The sequence below is a fragment of the Anser cygnoides genome, chromosome 4, assembly GCF_040182565.1.
Source record: "Anser cygnoides isolate HZ-2024a breed goose chromosome 4, Taihu_goose_T2T_genome, whole genome shotgun sequence".
NCBI lineage: Eukaryota > Metazoa > Chordata > Aves > Anseriformes > Anatidae > Anser > Anser cygnoides.
Window position 1 is genome coordinate 26,888,452 of NC_089876.1, and position 22,771 is coordinate 26,911,222.

A 22,771-nucleotide genomic window follows, 5' to 3' on the forward strand; every position below is an offset into this window, starting at 1 on the left:
TCTCATTAAAAGTTGTTACTGCAGCCATTATGGTCTGTCAGAGAGGAATATCTTGCACACTAAATGAAGTACAACGGTTCAGCATAGAAACAAGAATTGTTTTGAGTCTTACCCCTTCATTTCCCAAATTCGATCAAACGCGTAATGTTAATTGAACTTATTTTTCCTCCATTTTACGTTTATGGTGCTTAAAAACAGAGCAGATAAATTTGCATTTGCAACAGATATTTTCTTTAAAATTAAATCTGCCGGTGAAGAGTACAAGGCAAACTTCTGAAGGAGCTCAGAACAACAAAGCTCTGCTTTTCCCTGTGTTCAGTGAAGTTTGACAGCTGTGACCGTGTCGACGAAGGTGAGGTATCTCACTATTTTATGAAGAAGTCAGATTTACATAGTGGGCTTCATTACTGATGAGTCCAAAAACTATACCACTACAGTTATTGCATTGGGACTGTAAGAGGTTCCTGACTTAAACATTACCATAACAGTTCTTGTACTATGATACCGTGACAGAATCCTTCCCATAAGCTTCACAGGCAGTAGAACAGGCACAGCAGAGGGCAGGGCTGCTGTCATAACACATTTTAGGCTCTCAGACTCAAATTAAGCAGGACTTTGGTTCTGCTGATTAACTACCCTTGATCAGTGATCCAGGAATACAAGTACATGTATCAGTTAATTACAGTATATGTAGTCAAGCAGTTACCTTTGGCTCTACGTAAATTAAAATGTATCTGAATCAAGCATGCAAGATAAAATAGCCTGTACACAGCTGGCAGACTTACTTTTACAAAACACTTAATCACATCATTTAAAGATCTGTTGCATAATTTAGTATGTAAAATACCACCTTCAACAGGAAAAAAAAAAAAAAAGCTTAAACATGCTTCAGTGAAGAGTGAAAGTAATGAGAAAGGACAATTTTATTTATTTATTTACTTAAAGATGACAAGCCCCCTTTTTTTTTTTTTTACATACCATTTTAAACTGGAAAATGTCTCAATAAACACTAATTGATGAGAAGTCATTCTAGGATAACTTTCCGTCCTGAGCTAAATGATATATATAAACTCTCCTGGAGTCTCCTCACACAGTCTTCAAGTCATAGTAATTTTTATAAAACTAATTGGAAGCCTGGCATTCAGAATTTTATCCAAAGACTAACAATAAGTCTATCTGGTTTCTCGTCTATCTGGTTTCTCTTTTTTCATACTAAATTTAGGAAAGAAAAAAAAAAAAAAAAGAAAGGAAGAAAGCATGATTCATTCTCTCTGCTCTTGCACTAGATCACAGCTTTTCCTATATTTTCTCATCTTTCAGGCAATAAATATTTCTCAATGCCTTCCCACACACAGTCTTCTGCTAAGCAAAAACTGAACCCTTATAATCAAAGATGGTTCAGTACTACTTCTTCTATAAGATGTAAAGAAACTAAATGAATTTGTTTCAGGAAGACACTTCTTTCCTCAAAGAATACTAACAAGTGCATTGGAAAGAATGTCCATGATCAGCAAATTTTCTTACTAATGTTAGTTTAGTTATCTACACACAAGTCTCTTACAGTGATAAGTAGCAAAGATGACTGAAAGAGGAGTAGAAAACAGTCAACTAAGCGACTACACAAAATACAGAAAACTCTGAATTCATACCAAGTTCACAAAGCTTAAACAAAGTTGAAGCAACTACATTACCTATATTGAGAGTATGGCCTTCAGATCAGTGCTGATTAGATGCACAGCACACTAAACTATTAAATGTACAAATTCATCATTTGTTTATGACTTTCATGGTAGAGTACAAGCAGATCTAAACCTTCAGTGATGCGTGCATTTTCAAAACTTGGATAAATAACTGTCACAGACCATTGTAATTTCCTGCAGACAGACCTACATAGAATCTTGCCACCTGACTTAGAATTTTTTCATTTCTCAGGTGAATAATCAAATATTTGTGGCTACAAATAAGAGATATTGATGCCTAAGGCAAAGAAATAATGAGACATTTCCCCAAAGCCCCATTCCCTTCAGATCCAAGACAAAGACCCTGCCAGTGAAACCTAAAGAAACCAGCTACACAAAACCTCAAGTGATGAACATTGTGACCCTGAGCATACAAGGACATCAAGCAGAGGATTCTCAGTATTATTTCACCATGTGAATACAACCTTTTATTTCTTGTTTGTTTGTAAATATTAACTAGTTAATTAACTACTTAGTTGTTTTAACATCCTTTGAGTTTGTGGCTGAAGAAATGTAGTTTGGAAAAAGAAATATACCCTTACTGAGTTCCTTTAAAAGGAATATGTATGAGCTGTCATTTGAAAATGACCAGCTTTAATAGATAATTCCTCACAGATCCCCTTACTACAAATGGTAATCTACCTAAAACACCACATATGATGGAGATATTGGCCTGCTTCAGAAGAAGATCTGCTACTGAATACTTTGCCTCTCTGCAATATTATTTATTTATAATAATAGCTATGTGCCTTGCAGAGGCTCTTTTATTCCTCAAATGCATTAGAGAACCTTTGGGTGGCTTTTAACCAAAGTAATCACTGATATTTTATTATTCCTCTAAACAAACTCATCAGCCACTGATTTATTTAGCATTTACTATATAGGCCATTGCATTTATCATTTTCTCTCCATTCTTTATATATAAATATTTATACAACACAAATCACCACAGCTCCTTTAAGTAGGATGGATCATTACCCGGTGTCACTTCCCTTTCCCCATCTTTTAAATGTCCTTTTAAGTCAGTCCTTCAAAACTTCAGTGTTAACCCCATTCTTTTCCAATGGACTATGCCTATGCACTCTAGATGTCTGAAAAACAAACCAGTGCCCAGGAGTCCCTCAGGGTGGTGTGTTTTACCACAAATGCACTCACAGCTTTTGGACTACTTTGAACTAGCCTCTACGAGGTAGCTTCATGAAGTTCCCTCACTTGGGTTTTTTCTGTTTTTGCCAGAGAGAGGAAAAAATAAAAAAAAAAAAACTCAAAAACAATGGTGTTATCTGGCACAAATCAAGAGTGGCCGCCCTAACATTGGGCAATCACCAGAGACCATTTGGGTGCTTCATTTCACCTCAGTACAAACAACAGAAAGGATGCGAACAGTACAGAACACTGTATGTGTTTCACCTAAAACTCACAGTTCCTCTGAGACTCTGATGTTTTGCTCATACAACACACATTAAAGCAACATGACTGCAGGAGATAAAGAAAAGTATGCATACAGTTAATCCTTATAATCAGGAAGGATATAAAGAGTATTCTCTTAGTTTTCTCTTAAACTTCTGGAGTGCTTAATGCCCCCTGTCTGGCAGACATACCAACTTTGAAATTACTGAGACAGATCTGACATGCTTGTATAAAGAAATGATGTTCTAACAAGGCAACTATCAGCATAAATAGCTGTTAAATAAGAAAAAACTTTGTATTATCTTCAATAATGGATTATTTGGCTGTTTAAAATTGCTGTATTCAATTTTTGTGTGTCACCTTACTTCTATTTTCTAAGGTAAAGTAGCAATGAAAGGAAATGTTGCCATGTAGAAAAACTTCTCATTTCAAGGCATGTAAGGAAATATTTAATTTTGTGGCAAAAATTTATTGCAAAGCCATAATATGTGAAAGGGAAACAAGTTGCTTTGCACTACTGCTTGGCTAAATTGCATCTGGTAGCAGTGCCACACCTACCTGGGGCTAATGCCTGTAACTCACTTGGTGTCACAGCACATCCGTACCTTCCTGACACTGCCTTTCCACAATAGGAATTTATTTCTGATGGGATACTTACATGACATATAAAACCTTCACACTAAGCGCTGACATTTGGATAAAGCAAAACATTCAAACTCCAATCTGAATAGAAAGCAACTCTGGGAACATTAAACAAAATTTAAAAAGCATAAATTCTGTGCAGATTAAATTCTTTAATTTGTGCTGACACACAAATGTATTTAAGTAAGTTATACATGTATAAATCAATTAACTTTTTACTCACACAGGAAATATTTTTTTTCTTTTTTTTCCTTTTTTTTCCTTTTTTTCTTTTTTTTTTCTTTTTTTTTTTCTTTTCTTTTTTTCTTTTTTTAAGAGATTGTTAGTGGCTGGAGATGAACAATGAAATCAAGTAGACAAATCACTTGACTCATAAATTGCATGTAATAGCTGCTTTAAAATATGTCAAAGGGATATAATAATTCAGGAACCATTTCAGAGAATTTACGTCAGTTTTAAACTGGCCACTAGCAATGAAATCAGAAAACCAAAAGTATATCCACTTTTATGATGAATTTCATTTTAGAACCATCTGCATGAATACCTTCACCAATGCTGGTGGACTGTGATTAGCTTATTAAGAATCTTTAACTAATTTCTGCAACCTCTCTGGGACACCTTACATCACCCTATTAATCTTATACATTTTGACTTGCCACAAGAGTCATGCCCACAAGAGCACTCAAGCACACATGGTAAGCAAAAATGTGAGTCAATTAAAAAAAAAAAAAAAGTCCTGCTTATGTAAGGATGTAGCACATTGAGTTTTGCTGAGCTAAGGTCTTACCTGTCATAGGTGACAACACTCATTTGAAGTACATGATCAGTAGACTTCAATAATGATACCAAATGTGATTATTTTGTTCATATAATTCCCATTCTTTTGATTCTGATTTTTTCTTTGCACTCTGTTGTGGTAAACTTTCTCATTAATTTCATGGGTGTAGCTCTTGAAGAGCAGTTGCTCATGTGGTTAGATTTTGATTGCTTTCTCAGTGAAATGAAATATTCAAACTAATTAAAGAAATTAATATGTAATCTTTCTTCTAGCAGAACCAAAAGGGAATTCACTGTCTTAGCCATAAACCAAAGAGTACTCATTCTAAAGGAACGGAAATAATTCTGGAACGAACTTTTTTTAGATTTTGCATTGTTTGACATCCTTTGTTAAAACAAACATACAAAAAAACGGTTTATTTTGAAGAAAAAAAAAAGGCATTCACATTTTCACATTGTGGTACTATGGCTCGTATCATGTATGGAACATTTGGTAGGAGCTTTATTATAAGCATTCCAGAAACAGTCATAAATCTAAAAGTTATTTGCTCAAAACACAAATAGTACAAACAAGAGTGCCTTCTCATGATAAAGGGCACATCACTCTTGTAAAGGTAGCAGCACATTACAGATATAGCTTGTCAAAAAGGAAGGCTTATCCTTACACTTTAGAAGGGGATCTGCCTGTATATGAGATGGATATTGAACAGATAGCAACCACACAAACAGAAATAATGCTTATGGTGTTTTTTATAAACTAAGAACCATGTCACCTGCCTTTCTCATATCCATCTTTTTGGCAGGAAGAGAGGACAAGAAGTGTTACATCTTACCTCTAGAATTATATCTGTGATATGTTTAAAAAACAAATAAAAAAGCATAGTTCACGTTTTTACTGAAATAGGAGTGTCTGTTTTTTCTCAAACATTAAATGATCTACCTTATTTTACAATGTTTATAATATTATTTCTCTAAAAGCTTTCTTACAATTGCATGAGACCTTGGCTACATAAATGGTAAAATGTTGTACATACTAGTGTAATATCTCATAGTTCAGTGACATGTTAAACAGTTTTTAAATACAATTAAGTACAAGATTCATCTATGTTTAGTAAATAAATATATAAATGAGAGCCTAAAAAATAAATTAGCAAATATAAATAAAAACAGAAGTAAAACCAAAATTTTGTCACAAGGAATGAATGTTACCAGTAAATGTAGGATGAATTCATCAATTCAGAAAAAAAAATAAAATAAACCTTAAAGTATCTTATATCTTACTTATTTCTAAATAAGATAACTGGGAAAGGACCAAAATAATGTAAAAAGGAAAAAAAATCACATTTGAAAAATTTTGAAAGTACATGTAATTTAGAAAGAAAAACAATAAATAAAAATGGCAACTAATCAAAATGGATTATTTTTTGGTTAGGTTTCAAGAGTTTGAGATTGTCTTAAGGTTCAAGCCTTTCCTCATTTCATTCAGAGTTTTTTTTCAAGCAAAACTGAATGATATTTGCCTGCTCCCCTCTCCATCTTACAGTCACTGTGGTGCAGAAGGGGAACTCTTCACTCTGATAGATTGATAAAATAGTTCCCTAAGAAAAGGATGGAATAAGACTATTGCAAAAGTGAAAGGGATTACACCTTCACTGCATTAGCAGCACTGAATATGCATTTTTATGACCTGCCCTCTGCACTGAGTTCAGATAAAGTTCACAAGACACCAAGTTGTTCTCATCTTGAATAATCTGTCACACAATGCTTCACATCATACAGAATGTATGCAAGATAAAATCATTAATGTGTGAGCTACTTAGAAACTGTAATGACAAATGAAGTCCAGTCAAAAAACATGAGCAGTTTCAAGTACTATTACTCTGATATAAAACAACTCCAGTTAGTTTATAGGTAAAAATTTTAATACCATAATTCTCAGATTCCAGTTTTGTGCTTCTACAGTATTTTTATGGTCAGGTAATACCGCGCCTGACCTAATGTGTGTGTGTGTATATATATATATATATATAAATGGAAGAGACCTTTTTTCCTAGATGCATTCTCTATTGATAATAAATACAATATAATCTGCACAATGTCCAGTATTTCTCTACCCTAATAACCTGCGCAAGAATTAACATGACATTAAATTTCTCCTTTTCCAGATGCACCCTACAGTTGCTGAGGATATTTTAATTATGTTTAATTAAATTCCTCCTCCCCCCACAACAACAACAACAAAAAATACTAAAAATCTCTTCAAGAGAGAACTGTACTTGGCTGAACCAATCAGTGTGTCATTTTTGGAGTTTTTTTAAGCTAGAATTTTACCTTTTAAAAATTCTATATCAGTATCTTGCTAATTTTAGCATTTTCTCATATATATTAAGATAAGAGCAAGAAACTCGCATATCCTGTTTAAATAATGTTTGAATTTTGTTTGACACCACTTTAACCCTTGCAAGCAAAGATAATAAGGTTAAAAAACCCTATTGATTCTTCCTTACACATAGGAGACAACAGTTTGAAGGCAGTCCATGAAATATAAGGAAAAAATATCAAAAATCTCCAGTGTATGAAAGTCATTATATGGAGAGAAATCAAAAGCAAAGTTTTATGGAAAAGAAAAATTAATTTGACATCAATTCAAGGAAATAAACACCAATAAATCACAGAGGTAGTGACATAAATATGAAGCATACACTTCCCCAGTTTCCCCAATTAAAGTTGTAGGAGTCTTTTGACTCAGTTTCCCCATCTACTGATATGACTATCCAATATTAAACACCTCTGGTCCCATGGTTCCTTCCCACTCTCCACAAACACCTGGCACACCAGCAGTGGTCAGTGAAGTTTCAGACCCAGGCACCACCCTACTAGTCCCTCAGCTCGTGCATTCGAGAAGTGCATTCGTGGAGAGGTGCCTGTTGCTCACATGGCATTGCTTCTGGCTGTATCATGGCTCCTATGCATGGTCCTCCTCATCTGCTCCAGGTCTTCTGCCTTTAACAAAGGGCTAGAAAAGTCATTTTGTGCTCTCAAACTGCATAACAATCACTGTTTTACAAGCACTATGGTCCCTATGCCAGCCCTTTTATTATAGTTCACTGCATATTTCATTGTCAAAAGCCCCAGACTTCTTTTTACCTTCCCCCTACATCTCTGGGGCATGTGAACTCCCATACCCCACAGTCCTTGGTTATACTGAACTCTTGCTTGCCCTTCATCAAATGCAATTTATCCTTACTAACTGAATAAACAAATAGCTCTTTATTACCTCTTTAAACAAAGCTTAAAGATAGCATTAACAATAACGACCAAAGCACTTGCACAGACATTTATGACTGTTAGCTGCACCACGGCAGTCTGACTCAGACTGTCCTTTCCGTGGGTTTATCAATAGATGGCAGCAAGAAGCTCCTTCTTTCCTGAGTGTCAGGAAAGAAAGATGCATCCCGGTAAGAAGGTAGGACCGGCTTTCCACGAGAGTTTAGATACTAGATGATAACAGCCCGGTATTATAGCTTGTTCGGCGATGATTCTGTATATGCTGTAGCAACATGGAGTTAACATTTTAGTAAAGTGTCCTGCCACATTTGCAGAACACATCAACAACAGGAATTAAAATATGCATTCCAGTCCAGTTCACTTGTATCTTAACTGGTATGGGTTACAATCCTAAAATAAAGTGTAACAATCACTAAAAACAGTAGCCAAGCCAGGTCAGGATATCATCTCCACTGAAACAAAAGCTTTGGGGGCTGCAAATCACAGGCAGTGAGGTTTTTGTAACAGCCCACTACACCATTTGACCAGCTTGTGTATTTAGACATGAGGCACAATTTACATTACACACACCAAAATCTGGATCTGGATGCATGTTAAAAACAGTACTTCTTTTCCTAGTGAGAATGTGTCTTTCAGAAATCTCAAAACTACTTCATCCTCCTTCTTGAGTTCTATTTGACTTTTTTTTTTCTTTTATTTAAGCAGAGCATTAACAAGTTGTCAGACAAAGGACTTTTCAACTTAATTTTCTGAGCCAATAGCATCCAATAAAAGAGGAAATTATACCCTCTTTGAAATATTCAGACAAAACCTCTAAATATCTTGAATTTCATTTTTCAGTGTTTATATTAAAAAGATTCAGATCATCACTTGCAAGACTTTGTTTTCTGCATCATGCTACATGCTTTGAAAAAGTAATTAAAAATAAAAACTAATATTTGGTATTCTCTTCAGTAGCAGATCACTTCTGTTTAAGGCTTTCCAATTTATGGAGCAATTAATTTCTTACACAGCTATTGACTAAGAGATCAAATGCAAACCACTCTACAGAATCACTTGTGGATGCTTAAAATCAGCCCTAATGTCAACAACAGGGGCAGTGCCATGAACCTGAGAACATCTGTGTACCCATCAAAGTTCTTTCCATCTTCTGCATGACTAAGCAGAAAAGGCAGGGGGCCCCAATGGCAGTTAAAATTATATTAAACTCTAGCTTCTTGAAAAAACACTGTAATACCATCCAAGACCAGTGGTGTGATAAGCTGAGCTGGAGAAAGGTGGCTATATTTGAGGATTTTCTAACATTTTGTGGTGATGGCTGGGGGATTGTCATTAGTATTGGGCTGGCTGAGTGCCTTAGCACATCACCGTGCTATCGCTTGTTGGTTTTATTTGTTTGTTTGTTTGTTTAAATTATCTTTGAGGAAAACTTACCTTTACCACAGATTGTGACCTTTTACATCCAATATCATCTCATCTTTAAATTTAAGCTAAATGACACATCAAGTTGGTTTTACTTGCAGCCTTTTGTTTCCAGACTTTTACCTGAGAGCCAAACCTTCACAATTACCACAGGGGTCTTTCATTGTTTTTACTATTGGCATATCCAAAAATCCAACAAGTATTCTTACAGGCATCTCAGAGTGTGTTCAGCAAAACTTCAGGCTGTGGAGCACTTTCTGCCAAGTTAAAAAGAGGCAGAGCAGAGTCGTGAGCTTAGGTAGAAAGAGTTTCCCTGGGAGGGTGAAAACTAGCAGTCTACCTGTGAGGTTCAGATAACTGTGAGACAGCCCAAGGCTCCAGCAGAGGCAAAAGCCCTCATGGTTGTTAATTTATTCTCCCTTTCTAAGCCACAGGGATTATTGCAGAGAGGTGTGGCTGAGGAGATATGAATTTCTGAAGTTAATTTGTGGTACAAAATTTTATTTCAACTTATCAAACACATGCAGAGGAGTGAAGTGACACCTACACTTTCAGCCAGAGGGTGGCCGTAGATCTATTTCTGCTGCACTGGAAGCTGCATCCCCCTCTCCTGTCATGATTATTTGCACATCCACAACACAGCCAAAGTACAACCACATCCTAGCTATGTGGCAACAATCATGGGATTATAGCATGGAAAGGAGGCAAACCAGCTAGCTGATGCATTCCTCTTTGCAGGTTGTGGATGTCGCAGGGCCCACATCTGACACACATTGAAAGAGGCATTGCTTTTCACAGGATGGGCATGTTACTAGTCACAGCAGAAGCGTGAGCAGCATGCCTGACATGCTGCCTGCATTTTGGCTCCCCACGTTTGAGCATGGGGCACAGTCCCCAGATGCACCAGGATGGGTGTAACAGGAGCATGATACTAAAGGGAAGAATATCATCATGAAGTTTACCTGACACATGGGCCATATCTCAGCTGATGCTGGTTTGAAGAACAAAGGACCAGTCAGATTATTTTCCTATTTTATCAGGCAATGTAACTAAAGGAAAGGAGAGTTATAGCAATGATGAACACAAATAAAGCGTAAAGCCTCCTCTGAAAACTAATCCACTAAATAACATGGACTGTATAGCCTCCAAGAAAATATTTTCCTTCATGGAAAGTCTTTTCTACACAAGTTATGACAACATTTGGCAAGGCACAAACAAGTTCTGTCCTGGTATACTGCAGATAATTTAAAAATGAAAATAAAAATCAACATTTAAGGCTTGAAGTGGTCATAGTATAGGTGAAAACTCTGTTTTGTTATAATTACAAATGGGCATCAATGTTATATTTTGGTTATTCCTTAATCAAAGTAAATATTTATTACTTAAAAGATTCCATTCTTACAGTGACCCGAATGAAATAATGTATTAATATTTTTAATGTTCATATTAATCAGATCTCATACACACACAGACCAATTTCCATATAATTTCCTTGGTAATTCTTCTGCAAACTATACCTCACCTGAGGCTCCTAATCCTTCATTGATCTTCTTGCTGCTATTTGTTCTCTCCTAATGACACACAGGAGAATCTAAGGAGAGACTGCCATAAGTGGAAGGGATGGCCTTTCCCACTGCAGTTCATACAAGGCTTATTCCTATCTCTTAATTTCACTTCAGTGGCAAAAGTACAAGCCCACCTTTCAAGAATCATATGACTTACAAGTAATCATACCTATATCCCGCACCATATCTGAGATGCTGTAACACTCCCTCACTAAGTTACTGCTGTTCAGGCACCTTTTTCCTCAAGTAATGAGACTCTGCAAACAGGATAGACACAACTTAAGAGGAGGCAGCTGTTGCTTATTGTCTAATGCATGCACCAGGAGGCTAGGACTGGTGAGCCAGCAGGCTATGCTCACCATCTTCTGTGGTGTACCAGCCAGCCAGAGGTCAGAGAAAAGGTCAATCTCCATTGCAGCTCTGTTACTCAGTGTTGCTAGTCTGTTATCTTCTGGACTGCTAACTATTACCATCTCAAAAGTGACACTTCAGCTTGTGCTTTTACCTCTCTTATCTTGCATGAGTTTAACTCTCACTTTCTTACACCTTGCCACAATTTCCTGAGTAAAGCCAAGCCAAGGTTGCACACCTGTGCTTCATCAAACCAAGCCTTGGAACACAGGCAGTTAAATCATTTCATTGTTGTTTACAGGATGGCTATTGTAATGTCTTCAGGACATTAATCAGTGCTCCATTAGAGCTGTTTATGCCCCAGTATATTAATTTGGTGGGTCTGAGGCTCAGACATCTTTTGCTAGTTTCAACATTGTGTAGATTTACTACATTTTTTCCCTGAAGCAGTTCCTCACTCACCTAGCAGGATCACTGGCAGTTACTCTGTACAGATTTTACATACTAAAGACAGGATGTATGCCGTCTGAAATATTACAGGAAAAATAAATAAATAAATAAAAATCATCCCCCACACAAAAATACCCAGTTTTTTTTATTTTTGATGGAAGGAGAAAGGTAATGTCTCTCACTATACCTTTCTAAATCACAGATATTTTTAATGGCTTTGAAGGTTGATGGCTTTGGATTGTTCATAAAGGACATTTGAAACCAAGAGATTGTTCGATCCTTCCCCTGGCAGCGGAGAAGTATTCAAAATGGTCTTTTCTTGAAAGAGGGAGAAAAGGAAAGGTCATTTCATGACTTAGTTTACTGTTCGGGAATACAATCAAGCATTTATAAAATGCAATTAAAGAACTCGGTCAAATGCTTTATATCACCACTGAATTACCATAACACTTAAACATCTCTTTCAAAACACAGTATAATAGAAACAGAATATGATATTAAAGCAAAACAGATCTTCATAAAAATATTACAGAGCTTCATAAAAAATTCTTTGCAAACAGAGGTGGCATTTTCCTCCTTCAAACTGTAGAAAGAACAGTGGCAGAGAACAAAAAGTTTCCTAGGAATTTCCCCAACTAGCTTCACATTTCATAATTACTTAAGTATTAAATTTTGAACTATCACATTTTCCAAGTGTCGCAATATAAAACTAATATTTCTCTTCAGCCTTGGAAAAATCAAACATACATTTGTGGTAATACAACACATTCTAATAACTCAGTTGCTATTTTAAATTAATATTAGTCATTTCTTTATGGTACGTGGGAATACATGATTGTAAATACATATTATTTCCCCTATTTGAGGAGTAGTAATCGTAAAACTGATAAAGAAATTGTTTCCAAAAATTGAAAAAAAAATTAAGGTAATGTGAACAGTGAGGAATGTAAGCATTTAAAAGTTAGTCCTGGTAGACATAAAACTTTTATTTTTTCAATAAATCAGTTTGTTGTTAAGAGTCAGGCATGCATACAAGTGAATCATGGCTTAATGTTTTCATTTTGTATTATTCAGACATGTTTAATGACAAACCACTGAGGATGATTGGTGTCCCTGTGCAACTCACTTAGAAAGCCAGAGTTGCTGTATATTCTTGCTGTAGTATTGGGATCCAGGTAGTTTTTCTTTGGGATGTCCCCTACAGTGTTCAGTCTGGGTCAAAATCAACTTCCCATTTTATATGTCATGTAGCCTTCTGCTTTCTGCAGAAATTTCAAGTACTTTTCAATGGTTCTAGGAAATAACAGATTTTATGTCTACATTTATTATTTACTTTACATATTAACTTTGTGTTCTATGTTCTGATATCAAGGCCTTTTTTTTTTCCCCCTCTCAAACCTAGAACCAAAACCTTTGCAAGCTTCTTTAATCATGCATTTCAATTGAAAGCTTAGATTGGTAAGCTAAGTATTACTTTATTTATTTAAAAATATTTTAAGCAGCACAGTGATTGCTCTGATATACATAGCTTCCCTTTCCAACCGTTTCTTGCCTGGAGACAGTATGAACATTTAATTTTGCAGAGTCATACATACAGGGTAGATATAGAAGGCTTCACAAGTCATCAAGCTTCGTTTGATCTTCAGTTCAGCTAATTTCACGTAGCAATACTATCACATGTAGTTTACTTTGTTCTGAGATTTAACTCAGTTTTTTCCCTACAGTACTATAAATTTGTCTTTGTAAGGAAGCCAGACAATTAAGGATGTGGTCAGTGGCAAGACATGGAAGCTGGCTCCTCAGAAATATACGAGATGATAAGAGAGAATGTAATTAGCCCTGAAAAAAAAAAAAAAAAAAAACAAAAAACCTACGTGGGAAAAAGTTCATCTGGTGTATTTACAAAGAAAAAAAAAAAAATATATATATATATATATATAATCAAAATCTCACAGTTCTTAGGGAATGAAAAAGCAGGAAGCAGGATGGAAAGGAAAACAGTGACCTTTCAAATCTATGATGTAGGAATGGGGCCTGTGCAATATTCAATGAAGTAACGTGGAAAGGTTGTACTCACCATTTCCAAACAAACACATGCAACTTTTTGAGGAAAATTAAGTTTAAGAGTCTGGATGGGAGGAAAGATAAGAATTTAGATGACAAGATAAGTTTTATTTTGCATTATGGAGTTACATTTACCTAGTACAGAAATCCACAAACTGCAACACTCACTATTACAATGCCTAAAATTTTCCATTCAGTTTAATGAGCAAGATCTGCATCACTGCCTTTTCTGAAGGTCTTCACATCTTTCTAAAATCCCATATTTCATTGTCAGCTTTTGAATCCTTCAAAAAGAAGTGTGCATTCTCAACCCTGTTACCATTTCGCATTGTGCAGTGCAGTTGAGGTAAGTCAAGTCATTATAAACATATTTTCCCTGCTCAGAATTTTACTTATAATGCTAAGAAAGTTTAATTTATTATTTGTTTCCCCTAGAATTAGAACAGATGTAAGACTGCAAAATATGACCTATACAAGGTTTTTCAAAGACCAAGATAAAGATTAACAATTCCATCACTTGGTTTACACTAACCTTTTACACGTAGGGAAAAAAAAAAAAAAGAACCTCAGCAACTTCACTTTTTCCCCCTTCTTGTCTGGAAACCATAGAAACCAAAATGAAAGTACAGCCAAATGACGAACTTCTTGGCTATCTCTGGCTGATCTCCATGGAAACATTTCACTTTTTGTTGAAATGAAAGATTTTCAAATCAGACAAATGGCCACAGTCTGATGGTTTATGATATCTTTGGGAAAAATTTAAAGAACAAAAACACTGTCAAGTGTTTCTGCTTTACATATTCCTATTACATTTCTAGTTTATGTTATTCATGACTATTTTATTTCATTATAATAACAGCTTTTCTTTCAGTTATGTTATCAAACAAGACATTGAGTTTGGGAAAAAAATAGCTATACCCTGCATACAAACCAGGGTCTGTTCACTCTGGCATCCAACTCGGGTATAATTTGCTGTAAATTATATAGGTCACCCAATACTTTTTTTGCATGCTTTGCCTGGAAGATGGAATAGAGGCACTGAGTGCATAATAATAACTAAGACAGAGAGCTGAGAAAACATTCAACATGGCAAGTCACACTTCTCAGAGCTATTGTTTAAGGAACCCTGCAGACCTAGGAAGGTAGTTCTGTTTGCTTCCCATCCTCTTCACATTTTAATATTTATTACAACTACAATAAGAACAGGAAAACTGGGGGGAAGAAAATGTTATACAGAGAACTGATACAAAATCCACTTCCATGTGACGCAAGGCTTTTAATTATTCCAGGGAGGTACTTCAGCACTTGGAGTACAGGTCCACAAGCACAATTCTGACAGAAGGTGGAGTGACCTTCAGAGGAGGATCCTTCAAAGGCTTTGGAGTGCAAGTTGCTGCCGCTCAGCAGCTATTTCACCAAATTCCCTCCTCAGACACCTATATCCTCTTTATGATCAAACCTATAAGGTGAAAAAGTGCTATCGTTCAGCTGAACATTTCTGCTATTCACATGCATTTCTTTTACTATTTAGAATCTTCGATAAGAAGTAATCACTTAACAAAAAGAGCATAAAACATAAGTAGAATTCTTCCATTGGTAGGATGTGGGTAAGCTTTGCAGACACCCTGCTGAACTACACATTCAGCAGTGGAGATTAAAAATACATGTTATGAAGTGATCTGAGGCACATAATTAAAGGTATTTGTTCTTATACAAATCCAAGTCATTGTTGCAGCTATACAACTTCCATAAATTTTCATTTTCTCCTTTTAGAGGTAGCACTCCCAGTCCAGGTGAGAAAGCTTTTTTTTTTTTTTTTCCCCTAATATAAATACCTGCGTAAGCTCCACTCCAGGAAAGCTTAGACAACAGAAGACAGAAAATACTGATGCTATCTTAGCCCATAAATATGTATATAATCCATAATCACCCTAGCATTACTCAATATTATTCTCAATATGTTTATCAACATATATAGCAAAACAAACTACAATGCATATGAGATATGACTTACAGTCTTAAAAATCTCTCTAGGTTTCTCTGACTCATTCTGCAATGAAGATTGTTTCCAACATCAACATTATTGTATCAGGTGTGATTAGCTAATGCTTAGGATGGCACGTTATTACACTGCTCCTATCAGTGGTCTGCAAAGAAATAGTGATAACAGAGATTAATGTAATGGAAATATTGCCAGTGATGAAAAGACATCATCTGAATTCAGCTGCAGACAAACTGTCACTGAACAAAAGAGTGAAAATTTGCTGATGCTTCCTGAAATTTGAAAGAATGTCAAAAAGATTGCAATGAATTATAGAGACAGAAGTAAACAGAGCAGCAAACTCAAGGAAGTCATGAAAGAACATTCATAAAGAGAAAGTGACAGGCAAGATATGACTGCTGAAAGTTTTATCTAACATCCAAAGTAAAATAATAGCCCAGAGACAAAAGGAAGAAAAAGGTCACATCTGCCTTAGTTAGAAGAATTTACTTTAGAAACAAGAATAAAATCTTGCATGGAAAATGGTGGCAGAGTTTGGTCCACATTATTCAAATCTGCTTAAGAAATATTCTAAATACTTTGGCCCCATCTGGTTTCTCTGTACCTGCAAATTTCAACATTTACCATCTGGGAGATTAGTTGTAAGATATCATTTCTATTAAAAATCTTTCAATACCAAACATAATAAAGTACCAGTTGTGCAGGAGCAATTGTACAGTATAAAGGCAACAGTAGTACAGATTTTTGCAAACAAGTATGGTGAAGATATCAGTTCTTTAGACCACTTGATCTGTAACTACGCTAGAAGGAAGGCTGTATATTATTTTAACTTCACAGGTATAAAGGACTGATATTTTCCAGCTTGATTTTATTGCAATCTTGTTTTTTGGGTTTGTTTTGGTTTTGTTTTTTAATTAATTCTTGAGAACTCAAAATAAATCTCAACATATTTGTTAAATGATAGTGGGGAAGACAAATTTGTGGTTCTTATTTGTGCTTAGAATGGATCAACTCCCCAGACAAGAAGGAAGGTGATCACCTGAACAGTATCCAACAACACCAATTCTGAAAAGCTATCTGTGTCCCAGTGTATTAAAAGAAGGGTTAGATGCAAGGCTTCCAACCTGGTCTGCTCAGCACTGCTGATGAATTAGCAGAGCTACATTCCACAGAGTATCAGCTTCAACAAATCCATGGATCAGCTGGAAACAATCCAGAAGAAAACAAGAATAATAATCAGAGAGCTATGAAATGTCCTATAGGGGTAGTTTGAATCAATTGCAGCTACTTAGTTTAGAGAGGAGAAAGCTACAGGGAGACCAAGTCTTGTAATATGCAAAAGCTCCTTGTAACGAGAAGAAATTAATCTGTTTTCTGTGTCCACTGCAGGGAGGTCAAAGAATAATGGACTTTAACTGCAACTGGGGAGATCTGAGCTAGAGAACAAGTGAGAAGTTTTTCCAGCATTAAACATTGTGATAGATTTTCTTATACAAGTAGTGAACTATCCATCAGTAGCAGTTTTTAAGAGCACTTCATGCAAACATCTGTCTGGAAGTATTTATATGTAATCAATTCTGCTTGGGGCAGAATTTGGCTAAATTAGAGTTTATCTGCTTCATTCCCAAGGTCTGAGCCACAAGCCCCAATAACAGCAATCGAGGCACAGGGCAAGCTCCCATCCTTTCCTTAGCCTGGTAAGTGAGAGAGGAACTAACCAATTAGGTGGCCAAATTATTTTAGCTATGATAGACTGGACAAACTCCCCAGGTTCCTCAGCCTTGTTTCCAGCAGTTTTTCAATAAGGGGAAGTTGGAGCAGTAGAAACAGAGCACACAACAAAGCAACAACAGTTTAAAACCTAAGTTCTAAAATGTGACTCTGGGGAATCTGGTGAAAACTGATTTTGATTAAATAAATTTAATGAACATTTAATCGTCCCAGCTGGGACAGCATTTGGAAGGTTTAAAAACTTCATCTGGGTATTTGTAACTTTTTCATAGAAAAGGTAAAGCCCGTTGCATGCAAGTGTATATAGCTGGAATCTTCAGCTTATCATATTTTAATTTCTATGTGAGACCTCTTTCATATGATGCTGATGTAGGAAATCTTTCCAAAGGCTTCAGTGACAGATTTTAGCAATTTTATTGGTTCATTTTTAAACAGTGCCATCTCTACACATGGCATCTCTCACCCTTGTTATACTCAGATACTCTTTGTATGAGCTAGCCTGAGTTAGCAACTTGAAAGAATTTATATGTTTCCAGAATAGAAGATAACAAATTGTACTACCCCAGATTTATCAGGCCAGAGTGTATTTTACACTCTAATTTTGATGCTCTTGTCTATGCTAGTGAATTGAAATAAGAAATTCAACTTCAGACACAAGAAGGCTACAAAAGCAGGCAAGCTGCCTGTGCTGCAGGGTCAATGCAGCCCTGCACCTACCCTCTGCCTGCAGTATCTCCCCAGCCCTACTCAGCCAGTATACTTCCATTCCTCTCCCCTCATCCTGATCTACTTTGTGGCTACTAAGATCGTCCTCACATCAAGAGCTTCTTTGCTTCAATGCAAAAATACAAAAAAAAAAATCCCTTTGACTTCTCTTAGTAAAGCTTGTAATAAATCTGCATCTGGAAACACTGTACCATATTCTTACACTATTTTACAGCAGGAACTGCTAAGTACTTTGGCTCACTTACAAATTCCTCAAATCATGAAAATATAATTGCACTGTGATTCATGCCTTTGCTAAATCTATGCAAGTTGTGGGCATGATTATTAACATCATATTAAACCCTAGAGCTAAAAAGATTAACAAACAGATTTTTTTTTTTTCTTGGACATTGACACTTAGCAGATAAATTACACTGTCAAAATGTTTAAGGAAAACAAAGCACAGTTATGACAGGAATAATTTTATTTTACAAACTGCTCTACTTTAAAGAGTTTAGCGATAGTTATGTACATGCTATTGTTCTATAGCACAATTTCAATATTTCTTTATCCATGGAATATCACAAACACAGCATAAAATAACATTAAGTGTTCAATTCAGGAACTTACTCTGATTTCTTAATTTCAATAGAATTTGTCAGTTGGGATGTCATTAACCTCTGTAGTGACATGTAGTGGCATAAATATGCCACTGGATGCCACCTAGTGATTTGTATGGAGGGCATCATATATCTGAACTACAGCCATTGGGCCACAAATGGGCCCACTGACTTCATTTCAAGTTTAATGTTTGCTTAGCTTCAGACCAAAACTATTGCCTTTTCTTGTGTGCTTCTCTGTTGACCTCTGTCCAATGCAAGTATGCATCAGCTACGATCAAAAAGACTATTCAGCTAAACTGAAAAAATATATCATTTCATATCTCTAGACATTATTTTCCACCTCCTCAAATAGGTTTGACGCAGTAGATGTGGTTTTTAGGAGACTGCAGGCTTTCTAAGGAAAATAGATGAGGGGAAAAATAGGAAACTCTAGGCCAGGGTAGAAGGGGTGAACTTTAATATCACATACCATTGACTTCAGGTGACAGAAGGATATTGTTGCTGCCTCTCAGAAATCCCTCTTAACCCTCTAGAAGTCCTCTAGAAAACTTCAAGAAAGTTCAGCAAGAAATAAAAGTTCTTATATTCTTAATGACCAAAAAGATGATGAAGATGTCTTGCCAAGACAGCTGACACTGACCTCCTCTTTAAATAGGTTTGAGGTTCTTTTATGTCTTTTCTCAGCAAGGTCAGCGTAGTGAATTGTGCTGGAGGAACTGTGGTTAGGGAAAGTATACCACTATAAGCATCATCCATCACTAGAAATCTATGATAATATGACAATACAAGCAGTACAAGCTAAAGTTTAAGAGTCTGCTGTATTTATCATCATTTGTTTTATCACATGCATATAACAGATTAAAAAGAATGTATTTATCTGTAAAAGCAATCAGGAAACCTACCTTATTAACAGTGTCATTAAGTTCAGAACAAGTGCTGTTTCTCTTACCCCTTTTACAATTAAATCCTATTTCTTGAAAACTAAATGATTATAAAAATGTCAGTGTTTCTAGTCATTAATTCCTCACATCTAGCAGCCATCTTGTGACAATTTATTCTAGTGGCAATTACACACTAGGATATTTTCAGACACAATGTGTTAAAATACTTTTAGCAAAGAACAAAGGAGCTGAAAATATTTTGTTGTCATTGCTGTGAGAAAACTGACACATCAAGACCACACACAATTTTGTTGTCTGTTCATAGGTGCAGATCAAGGCCTACTCCTTATAAGGCAAAATTATATTGCCCTTCAGATTTTTATATCATCCAGCAAGACCCAGGAGTACACATTTTCCATAAGTCTGACCTCAGCAGGCAGACATCATCTCATTCCATGGGTGGAAGACAGAGAAGTCAACATGCCTAATGCTCAGAGCCAGGTTACTCAACATATTAACAGAATGGATTTCATCATGATAGCATTGATGCCATTCACATAAACTGTCTAGCAATCAAAGAACTACTAGAATAGTAATGCCTTGACTGACCTTCATAAGACTTTAAAAAGAGGAGCCTGAGTAGAAATCTCAAGCCTAGGCAGTCTGCAGTTGCCTAACAATCTTCTAGGAGGGGAGAAGCACTTCTACCCATACTTTCACCTAGTTCAATCTGACTTTATGCTAAAATGTTTTAAGTAAAGACTTAAAGCAATGCAAAATATTGACCTTCATAGCCACATACTAGCCAAACTACAACAGAAGAAAGAGTCATAAACTACAGGGTTACAAGCAGTAGCAAAGTAGCTGAAGGATTACGAGTGAAAAAAATAATCTCATTTTGAATAAAGATAGGTAAGAATAATTACCAGCTATATATATTTCCTCTCCACTCCCCCTGTCAATGTGCCCATCCCAACCCTCAGTCATGTTCATTATGACAACAGGCCTAATGGTTGTGACACTTCACAGCTGGGAACATGACAAGATTTTCATGACCATTTTCTTCTACAAATGTTGCTGTCAAAAAGAAGAGGACACAGCAGACAATGAACAATTTCTTGCTTCGTTTGTAACAATTCTCTTGTTAGCCACAGGGCTCAGTTTAATTACAGTCACAAGCATTGGGTCAGCTGATTTCTTGCCTCTGATAACTTTGCAATTGTTCATGTCTTCCTTTATCCAGTGCTATCATTAGCAAAAGCGCACAGCACTGAGCCTGACGTCATCTTCTAACATCTAAGCCCCAAGAAAGAGATTTATTAATGGTTTTTGTTTGTTTGCTTTAAAAGTAATGACTGTAGCCCAGGAGACTCGTCTAATTAACTTTCTGAAAGAGTAACTCATTAAGCTGATAATTAACAAATACACATCTCTCAGTCTCTATGATTATTACAATACCAGGCAATGTCTATGAGCAAAAGAGATAATTAGAGATGCTTTCTAATTTATCTTTTTAAAGGCAATCTAAACAAAGTTGCTTGTGGAAGGGAATGTGATACAGAGCTTGTCAAAGCAAGCACTGCAAGCCCCATTTAAGCACCGTTTTTTCTGCTTTTAATTATTTAGAGTTGAGGTAGCGCTTTTGCTTTTCACAAGCAAATAACAGGAAAACTCTGAACCACTAATATATTAATTTCTCCTCTCCTGGAAATAATCTTTGCTCCAGCTGTGATTCACTCTGTGTGCCTTGCTTTAAATCAGACTGAAAGAGGCAATAAGCAGTTTATTGTTGGTGGTGACTGCAGATTAAGTGCATACAAGCACCTGTTTAAGGGCTACAGAAGCACAGTTCTTCTGTGAAAAGCTCTCTTTTAATCAGGTGTTGATGCACCAATTTTATTTTAGTTTTACTCCCCAGTCATAGGTAAAATTTGTAGTTAAACACGAGAGCAACAAATACTGTGCGTCCCTACTGCACTGATCATATATACTTGAAAAGTCTAAAAGTTATGAGTGTGATTATGAAGCTATGATTAGGAAGTACTATTACCCTCTTACATTCCTTTAAATGGATATTATTTCAAATGTAACTGATTTAGTTAAATAAGTTTAACCTGATACTATGGTACAATTACATAAAGTAAAATGATGACCGTTTTAATACAGTTGAGGGGCAAGGAAATAGTACTGGCATATTCATACTTTTGGCCATAGAAGTGAGACTCCTGGGCTAGTTTTCAATAAGTGCACATATCTAGAGCAAATAACTATAGTGTGTATGTATCTTGTACCTCTTAATGCAGCATAACAGCATACACAAGTGTGGGGCAATATGATTCTCCTAGGTGTCCAGGGGACATTCTGATTTTCATTAAAACATAAATTTGAACATTAAATGCAGCAGGTAATTCAAAATAGCTATTCATATAAAAGTAACTTTAAAAAAGTGTAATGTTTATCTGAACAAGTTCACCAATTCCTCAATTTAAACACTTAAACAAGTTACTTTTATTTTTAATATTATTTAATTTGCATACACATGCATATTTTAGCTGCAAATTATCCTTATTGTATTAATCATTGTAGCTAACAGGGTTCATCTTATTAGTTGCTCTAAAGCTTATTTGTTTTTTATATCACAGATATTACCAAGAACACAAACCGACAAACAGGTACTTGAAAGTATCCTGAAAAATAGGGCTTGACTTTACTAATACCATACAAGAAAGTTTGATGTTCAAATGTGTTTGTTACCTACTTTATAAACATATATATTTTAAACATAATAAATAAATGCAAAATAGGGTTAATGTGCAGTTCATATTGAACTGTTATATAGTTTGTTCATTCTTATTTCTAAGAACTTGGTAAGCTTATATTTGCTTAAAAATAAATAAAAAAGTAGGTTTCTTTCATCACTACAGTTTTCTAGTAATACATCTCTTACATCATTAAGAAAATTAATACTGCCTTTACAGGACTACTGCTCTTCATACTTTAATATTTTTCTCTTCTTATTATCTGCCAGTTTTTCACTTGTTCTTTTTACATTTTATTCAGTAAAATGATATTTAATTTGTTCCTCTACTTTATCTGTTCTCTTATATTCTCTGTATTTTAT

At 35.6% G+C, this 22,771-nt stretch overlaps 1 long non-coding RNA gene across 1 annotated transcript; it reads right to left on the reverse strand.

The window, feature by feature from the left end:
• Positions 1-14,980: 14,980 nt before the first annotated feature.
• Positions 14,981-19,403, reverse strand: LOC106030852 (uncharacterized). The gene is made up of 4 exons (XR_001203985.3): positions 19,239-19,403; positions 16,835-16,912; positions 15,723-15,855; positions 14,981-15,167 (listed from the first exon to the last, which is right to left on the reverse strand). It is a non-coding gene; the product is annotated as an uncharacterized lncRNA (long non-coding RNA).
• Positions 19,404-22,771: the final 3,368 nt, after the last annotated feature.